The sequence below is a fragment of the Perognathus longimembris genome, chromosome 8 (genome assembly GCF_023159225.1).
Source record: "Perognathus longimembris pacificus isolate PPM17 chromosome 8, ASM2315922v1, whole genome shotgun sequence".
NCBI lineage: Eukaryota > Metazoa > Chordata > Mammalia > Rodentia > Heteromyidae > Perognathus > Perognathus longimembris.
Window position 1 is genome coordinate 62,189,209 of NC_063168.1, and position 13,257 is coordinate 62,202,465.

The window sequence follows — 13,257 nt, forward strand, 5'->3', positions numbered from 1 at the left end:
CTCAGTGACAAGGATTACAGGCATGAGCCACCAGCACCAGGTGATTTTTGTTTTTTGAAGTCATACCATTTAATTTAGACCTCTTGGTATAACTGTTGTTACCATGAGCTTGCAGGTAGTGGTAAGTAGTTAATTAATATATAAATTGCCTTCCACTAGATTTCAGTCCTAAGATAGAGGGGCTAAATATCAAGACAATACCTAGAGATATTGAGAAAAAAGAGAATGAACAATGGTACCCAATTTTGAATCTTTTAAAAAATTATATTCTTGGGCCAAGGGTGTGGCTCAAGTAGTATATAGCTTGGAGGCAAAACAAGCCAGGCACTGGTGGCTCACACTTGTAATCTTAGATACTAGAGGCTGAGATCTGAGGATCACAGTTCAAAACCAGCATGGGCAGGAAAGTCTCTTAAGAAACTCTTTATCTCCAGTTAACCACCAGAAAACCAGAGTGGATTTGTGGCTCAAACTGGTAGAGTGCTAACCTTGAGCAAAAGAGCTCAGAGACAGCACCTAGGCCCTGAGATCAAGCCTCATGATATCAACCCTCCCCTCACCCCTCAAAAGAGCCCAAATAAACTCCTCAACGTAAGGGTATTACAAAATTAGTACTGCATGGATTAAGCAGGATAGAGGAGGCAGATTCCAGTCTGGGTTAGTCTTTGAGAATTCTAGATTTCTGCACATCACAGTATGAAAACCAAAGCATAAAGTCCCAGGAGATGTTCACATCTCTCAGTATACTTCAGAGCTGGAGCTGTACAGGCTTAGTCATGGGTGGCAGAGTTGTTGTCCTGTCAAGTATAGACTAGAGACCTACTTGTTAGAGATGGTGGAGAAGGCGTGTTGGCATAATGACTGGGTGATCTTTAAAGACTTTTGTAGTTCTGAGTCTGTAATTGCTAGTCATCTGTGCCAGACACTTACTCTACCTCACTCAACTTCAAGGAAATCAAATCACAGTACAGCTGAGTTCACATCATAAATGAGTGTTGGAGCTGATCCTCAGATCACTGAGGCTCTGAGTCCAGGCTGTGCAGTCAGATTGCCTGGTTTGGATCTTGGTTCTGTCTCTTACTGGCTATATAACCTTAGGAGTCAGTCTCTGTTTCTCTGCCTCAGTGTCCACACATGTTCATACTGCATTCTCACCCTCTTATTCTTCCCTACTTTCTCCAAACAAAGAAGCCTCAACAATTTCCTTGTTCCATTTTCATGAAAACAATTTATTTCATCAATATTCATCTTCCCCACTAGTGTATATTTTTCTTACTTGGGTAGGTAACTGTATCACTTTTACAGACAATTTGGCTCTACCTTTTTCTTAACCCAGTACACTGGATGGAGCCTCAGCTTAAAGGGTTGGGGGGAATGGCAGACTTTCTTGTCTTGCTTTGTATTTAACAGGAATGTGTCTAATATTGCGAAGAATGATATTTGCTCTAAGTTTTGTGGTCTTTATAGGTTTAAGGAACCTGTCTGTTTTAATTTTCTCATGTGTTTCCCTCTTTTTCTAGAATGCTGTGTAGCCCAGGGAGATCTCCAATTCCAGATTCTCTTACCTCCTGAGTGCTGGGGTTACAGAATATATATACCACTCTACCTGGCCATTTACATTATGAATGACATCATTTAAATCATGATGCTCAAAAACTTTCAGGGGCTGGGAATGTGGCTTAGTGATAGAGTGCTTGCCTCACATGCATGAAGCCCTGGGTTTGATTCTTCAGCACCACATAAACAGAAAAAGCCAGAAGTGGTGCTGTGGCTCAAGTGGTAGAGTGCTAACCTTCAGCACAGAGAGGTCAGGGACAGCGTCCAGGCCCTGAGTTCATCCCCAGGACTGGCAAAAACGAAAACAAAACCTTTCAGAATTTAGATTATGGATGTTCAACCTATATAGGCAGCCTCTTTACTAGTATTCTTTTCTTCTGTGGTGTCTATTTTATTGTGTATTAATGTTCTTACAGTAGCTTCTTTCTGGTTGGCATACCTAATATACTATAAATCAATTTTTCCATCTTTCTTTTGTGTTGGCACTGGGGCTTGAGCTCTAGGCCTCTCCCTCAGCCTTTTCTTTTCATTTCTGACATTCTACCCCTTGAGCTACCCCTTCACATTTGGCTTTTTGTTGGTTAATTGGAAATAAGGGTCTCTCAGATTTGTCTTTCTAGGTTGGCTCCCCTTCCTTGCTCCCTTGCTCCCTCCCTCCTTTACTGTATTACTGGGATTGAACCCAGGGCCTTGTACATGCTAGGCATTTCCAGTCTAGTCTTAATTTTAACTGCTAGGACTTCTGGCTTCATCCCTAATCCCTAAGGTTGTTATTCCTACTGCTAAGAAAAAAATAAGGATGCCTTTTATGTTCCTTTTTTTTTTTTTTTTTTGCCAGTCCTGGGGCTTGGACTCAGGGCCTGAGCACTGTCCCTGGCTTCTTTTTGCTCACGGCTAGCACTCTGCCACTTGAGCCACTGCGCCACTTCTGGCCTTTTCTATATATGTGGTGCGGAGGAATTGAACCCAGGGCTTCTTGCATGCGAGGCAAGCACTCTTGCCACTAGGCCATATTCCCAGCCCCTTATGTTACTTTTTTGAGCTAATACTTTTTGAAGTTTTTTTTTTCCCTTAGAAATGCCTTCAAACATTTTCAGACAATTTCAGAAATGTTACAACTACTAAGACTATGTCTTAGTTTATTTTCTGCTGTTATGAGAAAAGGTTTATTTGGGATCATGGTTCTAGTCCAAGGTAAAGATGTCACATTTTGGGATGGTTCTCTTATTGGAAGGGAGCTGAGGTGGCTCAGGGCATCCTGTGGCAAGAGACAAGAAGCTCCTATGTGTATCTTCTGGAGTCTCTGGGCTCCACCTGATGACCTTATCTAGTGATAATCACCTTTCAGTCTAAATGCCATAGTTAGATTAAGTTTATACAATGCTAATACTTCACAGTGAGAATTAAGTTTCAGCCTGAGTTTTGGAGGGGATAGTCCCTATTCAAACTGTAGCAGTCTGTTGGGTCTGCAGTCTCCTCCTCTCGTCCTCACTCTTCCTCCCCAGTTAGAATTTTTTTTCATCTCAATACATTCACCTTGTTCTCCTCTCTCCCATTGGTTCATGGTCACCTCTACTAAATCCTGTGGCTCTCAGAGCATAATGTGGATCCTCTGCCCTACCTGAGGAAGGCTAACGGGGGCTCTTATACACAGGAAAGGAGCTTTCTTCCCCACTGCTTTATCCTTTCCTTGTCACCCTGGCTTTGCCATGTCTAAAATTGTGCCTGTAGTTTGGGTTTATATAACAGTTCTAGTTTCATGTGTTTGTAATCCTCAGTTAAGTATTTCTGGAGCTAGCTTTGTTACATCCTAGGTTCAGGCATGGTTTCTCCCTTTGTGGGACCTAGCTGGAAACAGAAATAGGAAGGATAGAACAGTAGGAGCTGTGGTGGGAGGAGTGGCTGGAAGATGTGAGGTCCAGGCTGTGAACCTGGTGACGAGGTAAACGAAGAGCTGTGCAGAGTTCCCCCAAAGGTCCAGAGGTGAAAGAGCTTGGCACTTGTGGGTGAATCTGGTTATTAGACTGATAGGAATTGAGTATGAGGTGAAATTGGAAAGGAATGCATGAGCTAGACCTTTTAGTTGAGCTGAGTAATTCCTTGTTTCCTAAAACTAGCATGATTATAAAACTCTCTTGGGGCATTTGTTGAAAATGATTACTAGTATCTCTGTCTCCCCCCCCCCCCCCCCCCCGCTTTGAATATGCTCTCACTTTGCTGCCTGCAAAGTGAGGCTCAAGGGAGCTTTCAGTGGCTTGGACTACTGTATAACCCATTGTGTCCAACTTCTCCTTAAGTATTTGATGCAGTAAGTATGGAGTAGGGCTGGCAGTTCAGTGTGTTTAACCTAGCAACCAAGCAGTAGTTATATTAATTAACGCTGAGAGTCGTTATCTTCCATTCTGATTACAGTAGTAGATATTGTGTCATCACCACTGCCTTCTAGCAATACATACACATGTGCATACATTGGCTGATACTGTCTTTTTAAAAACTAATTAATTAATTATTTAACATTAAAGATCTGTGATAAATACAGTAAAAAAATCATACAGATCAGGTTGGGCACAGCAGCACACATTTATAATCTTAGTACTGGGGAGGCAGAGATAGGAGGATGAAGAGTTAAAGGCCAGTCTAGGCTACATAGCAAGGCCCTGTCTCACACACTCCATCAAACCAAAATGTCATCGGTTGCATGCATTCTTTTTTTTTTAAATTTAATTTATTTATTAATTGAACACAATTTTTTTTGACAAGGTGTTGTGCAAAAAGGGTACAGTTACGTAGTAGGGCAGTGTGTACATTTCTTGTGATATCTTACGCTCTGTTTTTCTTTCCCTTCTCTAGGTCAGGTAGACAAATATACAATATACAATGTATCAAGAACATATACAGTAGCCATGTGGCCACGCCCAAGAAAATTTGTCTAGGGCTTTAAATGTAATGTCGATATTAGACAATATGTCGACAGTAGTCTTATATGAACGTACATACATAGCTTTTTTTTTTTTTTGGCCAGTCCTGGGCCTTGGACTCAGGGCCTGAGCACTGTCCCTGGCTTCTTCCCGCTCAAGGCTAGCACTCTGCCACTTGAGCCACAGCGCCGCTTCTGGCCATTTTCTGTATATGTGGTGCTGGGGAATCGAACCTAGGGCCTCGTGTATCCGAGGCAGGCACTCTTGCCACTAGGCTATATCCCCAGCCCCATACATAGCTTTTGAGCTATTGTATTCCCCTGAGAGGTCAATTTTTTTTTTTTTTTTTTTGGCCAGTCCTGGGCCTTGGACTCAGGGCCTGAGCACTGTCCCTGGCTTCTTCCTGCTCAAGGCTAGCACTCTGCCATTTGAGCCACAGCGCCGCTTCTGGCCGTTTTCTGTATATGTGGTGCTGGGGAATCGAACCTAGGGCCTCGTGTATCCGAGGCAGGCACTCTTGCCACTAGGCCATATCCCCAGCCCTGAGAGGTCAATTTTTGACCTTTATATGTTGAGTAGTTGTTTGGTTTTAGTTACATACTGTTGGGTCGCTGCCCCAATCCTGTGGGAAATACCATTTGACAAGCAGTTTTTGGTTTCACAGACCTGGTCTCTACTGTCCCTCCATCTCCCTTTCTTAACAGTCTTATATCAGGGAGATCATGCCCCTTTGTTTTCTGTGTTCTAGGCTTGTCTCGCTCAACATTATTTGTTCGAGTTCTGACCATTTCCCTGCGAATAACAATATTTCACCATTCCTAATCGCTATGTAGTATTCCATTCCATATTTTTTGGATCCATTCATCTGTGGAGGGGCATCTGGGTTGTTTCCATATTTTGGCTATTGTGAATTGTGCCGCGATAAACATGGAAGTACAAATGTCTTTTTGATATCTTGGGACTTGCTGTTTAGGATAGATGCCTAGGAGTGGTATGGCTGGGTCATAGGGTAGGTCTATATTGAGCTTTTTGAGAAACCTCCATACTGTTCTCCAAAGTGGTTGTACTAATTTGCACTCCCACCAACAATGGAGAAGGGTTCCTCTTTCCCCACACCCCCTCCAGCATTTGTTGTTGCCTGAGTTCAGAGTATAGGCCATTCTAACTGGGGTGAGGTGGTATCTCAGGGTTGTTTTTATTTGCATTTCCTTTACTACCAGGGATGTTGAGCATTTCCTCATGTGTTTCTTTGCCATTTTTATATCTTCTCTTGTGAAGTCTCTCTTTAGCTCCTTTGCCCATTTCCTAATTGGTTTATTGGGCTTGGAGGGGCTTAGTTTTTTGAGTTCTCTGTAGATGACAGATATTAGGCCTTTGTCTGTTGCTGTGCTGGTAAAGATCCTTTCCCATATGGTTGGCTGTCTTTCTGTTTTGGTGGCTATGTCCTTAGCTGTGCAGAAACTTTTTAATTTGTAGTAGTCCCATTTGTCGAGTCTCTCCCCTATTTGTTGTGCCCCTGGGACTCTATTCAGGAAGTTCCTTCCTGTGCCTATAAGTTCTAGCGTCTTTCCTATTCTGTCCTTCAGTAGTTTCAAGGATTCAGGTCTGATATTGAGGTCCTTGATCCATTTTGAGTTGGTATTGGTGCATGGTGATAGGCTTGGGTCTACTTTGAGTTTTCTTTTTTTTTTTTTTTGGCCAGTCCTGGGGAGTGGACTCAGGGCCTGAGCACCATCCCTGGCTTCTTTTTGCTCAAGGCTAGCACTCTGCCACTTGAGCCACTGCTCCACTTCTGGCCATTTTCTGTATATGTGGTGCTGGGGAATCGAACCCAGGGCCTCATGTATACGAGGCAAGCACTCTTGCCACTAGGCCATATCCCCAGCCCCTACTTTGAGTTTTCTGCATATGGCTGCCCAGTTCTCCCAGCACCAGTAGTTGAAGAGGCTATGTTTATTCCATTGTATGTCCTTAGCTCCTTTGTTGAATATCAGCTGACTCTTAAGAGTGCGGTTTTATTTCTGGATCTTCAATTCTAATCCATTGGTCTTCCGATCTGTTTTTATACCAATACTAGGCTGTTTTTGTTATGATGGCCCTGTAGTAGAGCTTGAAGTCTGGTATTATGCTACCTCCTGCACTGCTTTTTTTGCCTAGAATTGCTTTGGCTATTCTACGTCTTTTGCTGTTTCATATGAATTTATGGATTGCTTTCTCTATTTCAGTGAAGAATGCGACTGGGATTTTGATAGGGATTGCATTAAATTTGTATAACAATTTGGGCAATATGGCCATTTTCACTATATTGATTCTGCCTACCCATGAGCATGGGAGGTCTTTCCATCTCCTTGTGTCTTCTTTGATTTCCCTTATTAGATTTTTATAGTTTTCATTAAATAGGTCCATCACGTCCTTGGTTAAGTTGATCCCTAGGTACTTTATTCTTTTTTTGGCTACTGTAAATGGAATTGTTTCCATAATTTCCTTTTCTGTTTGTATATTGCTGGTGTACAGAAAAGCTGCTGACTTTTGTGGATTGATTTTGTATCCTGCTACTTTGCCAAAATGGTTTATTAGGTGTAGGAGTTTGGGGACTGAGTTTTTTGGGTCCTTCAGATATAAGATCATGTCGTCTGCGAATAGGGATAACTTGATTTCTTCCTTGCCGATGTGGATCCCTTTGATGTCCTCCTCTTGCCTTATTGCTATGGCTAGGGATTCCAGCACTATGTTGAAAAGAAGTGGGGAGAGTAGGCATCCTTGTCTTGTTCCTGAGTTTAGGGGGAATGATTTAAGTTTCTCTCCATTTAATATGATGTTAGCAGTTGGTCTGTTGTATATGGCTTTTATTGTTTTGAGGAATGTTCCATCTATTCCTGTTCTCTCCAAAGCTTTTAATAAGTATGGATGTTGTATTTTGTCAAAGGATTTTTGGGCATCGATTGAGATAACAATCTGATTCTTGATTTTAGTTCTGTTTATGTGGTGAATTATGTTGATTGATTTACGGATGTTGAACCATCCTTGTGACTGTGGGATGAAGCCTACTTGGTCATGATGTATAATTTTCTTGATCAGTTTCTGGATCCTGTTAGCTAATATTTTATTGAGGAGCTTTGTGTTTGTCTTCATTAGTGATATTGGTTTGTAGTTCTCTTTTTTTGTTGGGTCTTTGCCTGGTTTGGGAATGAGTATGATATTAGCTTCATAGTATGAGTTTGGGATTTCTCTCTCTGTTTCTATTTCGCGGAAGAGTTTGAGGAGTATTGGTATTAGCTCCTCACTAAAGGTTTTGTAGAATTCATCTGGGCCTGGGCTTTTCTTTGTTGGGAGGTTCTTTTTTTTTTTTTTTTTTTTTTTGCCAGTCCTGGGCCTTGGACTCAGGGCCTGAGCACTGTCCCTGGCTTCTTCCCGCTCAAGGCTAGCACTCTGTCACTTGAGCCACAGCACCGCTTCTGGCCGTTTTCTGTATATGTGGTGCTGGGGAATCGAACCTAGGGCCTCGTGTATCCGAGGCAGGCACTCTTGCCACTAGGCCATATCCCCAGCCCACGGGAGGTTCTTGATTACCTCCTGTATCTCACTGTAAGTTATTGGTTTATTTAGTTGATTTATTTCTTCTTGGTTCAGTTTGGGCAGTTTATACTTCTCTAAGAATTGATCCATTTCTGTAAAATTTTTGTTTTTTTACTGAATAGAGGTTCTGGAAATAGCTCCTTATGATTGTTTGAATATCGTGTGTACTTGTTGTAATTTTTCCGGTGGAGTCCCTGATTTTACGTATATGAGTCTCTTCTCTTTTTTTTTTTTTGTAAGTCTTGTGAGGGGTCTATCAATTTTATATATTTTCTCAAAGAACCAGCTTTTAGTCTTATTTATTTGTTGAATGGTCTTTCTATTTTCAATCAGATTTATCTCTTCTTTAATCTTTGTGATCTCTCTCCTCCTAGTCGTTTTAGATTCGGTCATTTCTTGTTTCTCCAGTTGTTTTTGTTTCATCGTGAGGTTATTCACCTGCTCTGCTTCCATTCTTTTAATGTGAGTGCTGAGGGCAATGATCTTACCCCTCAGTACTGCCTTAGCTTTGTCCCATAGGTTTCTTTGTGATGTATTTTCATTGTCATTATGGCTTATGAATTCATTGATTTCATCTTTAATTTGGTCTGTGGCCCATGTGTTGGATAACAGTGTGGGGTTTAGCCTCCAAGAATGTGTATAGCCTCTGTGGTAACTGTTGTTATTGAGGGTTACCTTTAATCCACTGTGATGAGATATAATACATGGGATGACATCAATACTTTTGTATTTGCTGAGGTTCTTTGTGGGGGCTATGACATGGTCTGTTTTGGAGTATGATCCATGGGCTGCTGAGAAGAAGGTGTATTGGGTCTCTGTAGGCTGGAAGATTCTGTATAGATCTGTCAGATCCATTTGGGATATGGTGTTATTTAGGTCCCCAGCTCCCTTGCTGATCCTCTGGGTGTTGGATCTGTCTCTTGGAGAGAGTGGGGTATTAAAGTCTCCCACTATGATTGTGTTTGCGTCTATCTTGTTCTGTAATTCTGTGAGAATTTGCTTGACATATGTGGGGCCTCTTTTGTTCGGTGAGTATACATTTATCATCGTGATGTCTTGATTCTGGATTTTTCCTTGTATTAAAATGTAGTGTCCTTGGGGCTGGGGATATGGCCTAGTGGCAAGAGTGCTTGCCTCGTGTAGATGAGGCCCTGGGTTCAATTCCCCAGCACCACATATACAGAAAACGGCCAGAAGTGGCGCTGTGGCTCAAGTGGCAGAGTGCTAGCCTTGAGCAAAAAGAAGCCAGGGACAGTGCTCAGGCCCTGAGTCCCAAGCCCCAGGACTGGCCAAAAAAAAAAAAAAAAAAAGTAGTGTCCTTCTTTGTCTTTTTGAGTTGATTTTAATGAAAAGTCCAGCTTGTCTGAGATCAGGATGGCTACACCTGCCGTTTTGGTAGGTGCGTTTGCTTGGAAGATCTTGCTCCATCCTTTCATTCAGAGCCTGTTTTTGTCCCTTGCTGTAAGGTGGGTCTCTTGTAGACAACAGATGCCAACTTTTTGTTTGCGGATCCATTCTGCCAGTCTGCTCCTCTTTATTGGAGAGTTTATACCATTTATATTCAAAGAGATCAAGGATAAGAGTGTTTTTTCTCCTTCCTTTTTCTTGTTGGCCTGTTTTTTCCTCTTTTTTTTTTTTTCTTGTCTTTAGTGAGCTGCTCTTTCTGTTTCTGTTTCTATCTGTGTCCTGTATGATCTCTGTTGGGTGGGATTCCCCTCTTAGAATTCGCTGTAGGGCTGGTTTTTTATTCATATACTCCTTTAGATCCTCTTTGCTATGGAAAGATCTTGTTTTCCCTTCAAATGTGAACTCCAATTTCATTGGATATTTAATCCTAGGTTGCATATTGTTGGCCTGTAGAACTTGGATGGTGTTCTTCCACTCACTTCGCACTTGGTAGGTTTGTGTGGAGAGGTCTGCTGTTATTCGGATCCTCTTTCCATTGTAGAAAATTTCTTTCTTCGTTTTGGCTGCATTCAGAATTTGCTCTTTATTCTTGAGATCTGAAGTCTTGAATATTATGTGCCTTGGGGTTGCTTTTCTGGGGTCTGGCCTGCCAGGTGTTCTATAGGCTTCGGTTACCTGGATGGGGTCCCTTGTGAGATTGCGGAAGTTTTCTGCAATAACTTTATTGAAAATATGATGAAGCCCTCTGCTCTGGTACTCGGCTCCTTCTTCTATTCCAATTATGCGCAGATTATATCTCTTGTCTTTGTCTGTTAGTTCCTGGATTAGTCTGCCCTGAAGCTTCACCGTTTCTTGGAGTGTGGTAATTTTCTGGTTGTTATTGGCTGCTTCATCGTCCAAGAGAGAGATTCTGGATTCCATATGGTCAATTCTTTGTGCTGTGGATTCAATTGCGGAGTTTATGGATGTCAAAGAGCTATTTATGGTTGTCAGATCAGCTCTGATCGTGGAAATTTCTTCCTTTAAGGAGTTGTATTTTAAATCTATTTTTTCATGCATTTCACTTCTCAGGATGTTAAGGTCTTCTTTAACGGAGGTTTGCATTGTATCCATTTTTGCTTCCATTTCTTTCTTGGAGTCCTGGATGTCCTTCAAGACTTCCACTTTAAACTCCTGGAATTGTTTTCTGATTTCGTTTCTGACGTTTTCCATCATTTCTGTTAACATGGCCTCATTTGCTTTTTTGTTCTCCATCTCTTCAGTTGTGCTGCTTTTTGGAGCTGGCGAGTTGGCTTGCCCTTTGATGAACTGTGTTATATTTCTTTGTGATTTGCGCATCTGGAGATGTGTGGGTGGCTTCCGTGGTTTGGTTTTGTGCTGCTTCCCGCTGCTCTGTCAGTGGGAGCCTTGTGCCCTGGTGTCCTGGCTCTGGGTTTGGGTTTGGCTGTTGAACCTTGCTTCCCAATGGGTGAGCGTGACCTTCTCGGTTGTTGCTGAGGTGATCACTCTCCCTGCACTTGGGGGCCGGTAGATTCTGTGTCTTTCTCTGCGGGACAGTGTCCTGCCACTGTGCTGTGCTGACCCTAGCGTGCCCCTGTTGGGGGTTTGCTGTTCGCTGATTCAGCATGGCGTGGAGGCTTATCTCTTCTTTGGTTCTTTTTTCCACTCTGTATCTTGGTCAGAGGAGCTCACCTCTCAGGCAGTTCGTCTTCCTGTGTGGACCGCTCCGGGGCCGGTGTTGTTGAGGTGCAGCCCACCCACTTGTGCGAAATGCGCCAAACTGAGTGGGCACGGGCTGATGGAGAGCTCTGCCCTCCTGTGTAGGCGTGCCTACCAGAGCGGGTGCTGCCGCTGTGGCCCCGCCCACCTGAGCAGGGTATGCCTACCAGAGCGGGCCCTGGGTTGTTGGGTTGTGCTTGCGCCCTCCTGCAAGTCCGCTGTGGGGGGCGGTATGTGTGGGGCCCAGTGGGATCAACTGTCTGGGCGAGGGTTAGCGCCCTCAGACTGTGCCTCCGCTACGAGGGGGGGGCGTGATCAGGCCCAGGTGTTCCTGCTGTGCTGGTATTGCCCACCAGCGCCTGTGATTTTAGTTGTAAAAGTCCGCAAGGTCCAGGCCCTCAGGTGGGGCTTGCACTGACGGCCGTCCCCCGGCCCCTGTTGGGAAGGGGGGAGGGCCGGTTCAGCCAGTTATGGCTCCTGGGCGGCCTTGGGGCTGCTCCACCTTTCCCCTGCTAAACTCCTGTGACTTCCCAGAGCCTGATGGGAGCTTCCCACCTGATTTGGGGGTTCTTTGTTCCCTTAGGGGAGGGGGAGGGAGGGAGATCTAGCTTCTTTGTAGGGTTTGGGTCTCTGATAGCTGGTCTCCCGTTAGGGGAGGGGGTAATGGAGGACTCACTGGTCCTGGATTGTGTGTGTGTCCCGCAGGTTGTGGTGGCATCCCCGGCTCTCCCCTTCTGCACTGCTGGGTTCCCCAGCCGCTTACGTCCATTCCTGGTGTGGACCCGAACTTCCCGTCACCGTGTGTCTTGGTCCGCACTCGCCCTGGTGTCCGTGGAGTCCCGCTGTCTGGACTCTGAGCTCCCGGCAGTTGGTCTGCCGATCACTGGGTCCCCTTTCCCAACCTGGCCCTATTCGGGCCAGGGTTGGCTGGTGGGGGGAGGGTGCCCCGTAGATTCTCCGGCTCCATGTAGGTTTTCGGCTCTTCTTTTTTTTTTGTTCCTTTTTGTTTTCCTGCGTTTCTCCACTGCTTCTGGCTACTGGTTTTGCTGGGTTCTTGATGGGATGTTGGGTGCTGGAGTTCCCAGCTCGCTATTCAGTTGGAGCGAGTCGGGGTGCCTCCCTACTGTGGTGGCGCCATCTTCCCGCACCTCAATTGTTAGGTTTTTAAAGTAGGTAGCCAGTAAAGTAGAACGCCATGTGGTATTCAGGCAGGAGAGAAAAGTTTATTACGGAACTGCTGGCCTGTGGCCAAGATGATGCATGGTGGGAGAGAAGGGAGAGAAGGGGCCACAGCCATCCAGCCTCTAGGGCAAGGGTGGGGTGTGTGTCTGATACTGTCTTAATATTATTTATTATTTATATTTCCTTGCTTATAAAAAAAAGACTTTGATGTTGATCTGGCTTCCATATTGTCATTTCCCAAGAATTATTTCCAGCTCTGAAATCAAAGGAGGTGTTTGCCATCACCAAAAATAGCATCTGAGGCTGTATATCTTCTTCAGCATTTTAATAGAAGTTCCTTTTCCTTGGTGGAAATAATGTTTATGTGAAGTATAGAAAGCTGTCAATGACAATTAGCAAGAGGCCGTCTTAGGGGCTGCAGGCATAGTTTAAGCAGTAAAGCACCTACTGAGCAATTACCAAGCTCTGAGTTCAAACCCCGGTAGTACAACAAAAAAGAAAAATTATTTGCCAGGCACTGATGTCTCAAAATTGCAATCCTACCTAGCTACTCAGAGGCTGAGGATGGAAGGGTAGACAAGTTCATGAGACCCCTTTCTCAGTCCATAGCTGAACATGGTGGCTTCTGTCATCCTAAACTATTGTGGATACTGGGATTGGGGTGATGGCAGCTCAGTCTTGATTGCTCACTGCTGGTGATCAATGTCTCCCCTCCTCCCTGCCTTTTTTGGTGCTGGTCATGAGGCTTGAACTAAGATCCTAGATGCTGTCTTTGAGCTTTTTTGCTCAAGGCTAGTGTTCCACCACTTGAGCCGTGGTGCCGCTTCAGTTTCTTTCTTTTCTCCTTCCTTCCTTCCTTCCTTCCTTCCTTCCTTCCTTCCTTCCTTCCTTCCTTCCT

The 13,257-nt window shown here is 44.1% G+C and overlaps 1 protein-coding gene across 3 annotated transcripts in view; it reads left to right on the forward strand.

Annotated features, from left to right (window-relative positions):
• The window catches only part of Dtnb (dystrobrevin beta), a 195,113-nt gene that overhangs the window by 22,784 nt on the left and 159,072 nt on the right, over positions 1-13,257 (forward strand). The window lies entirely within an intron of this gene.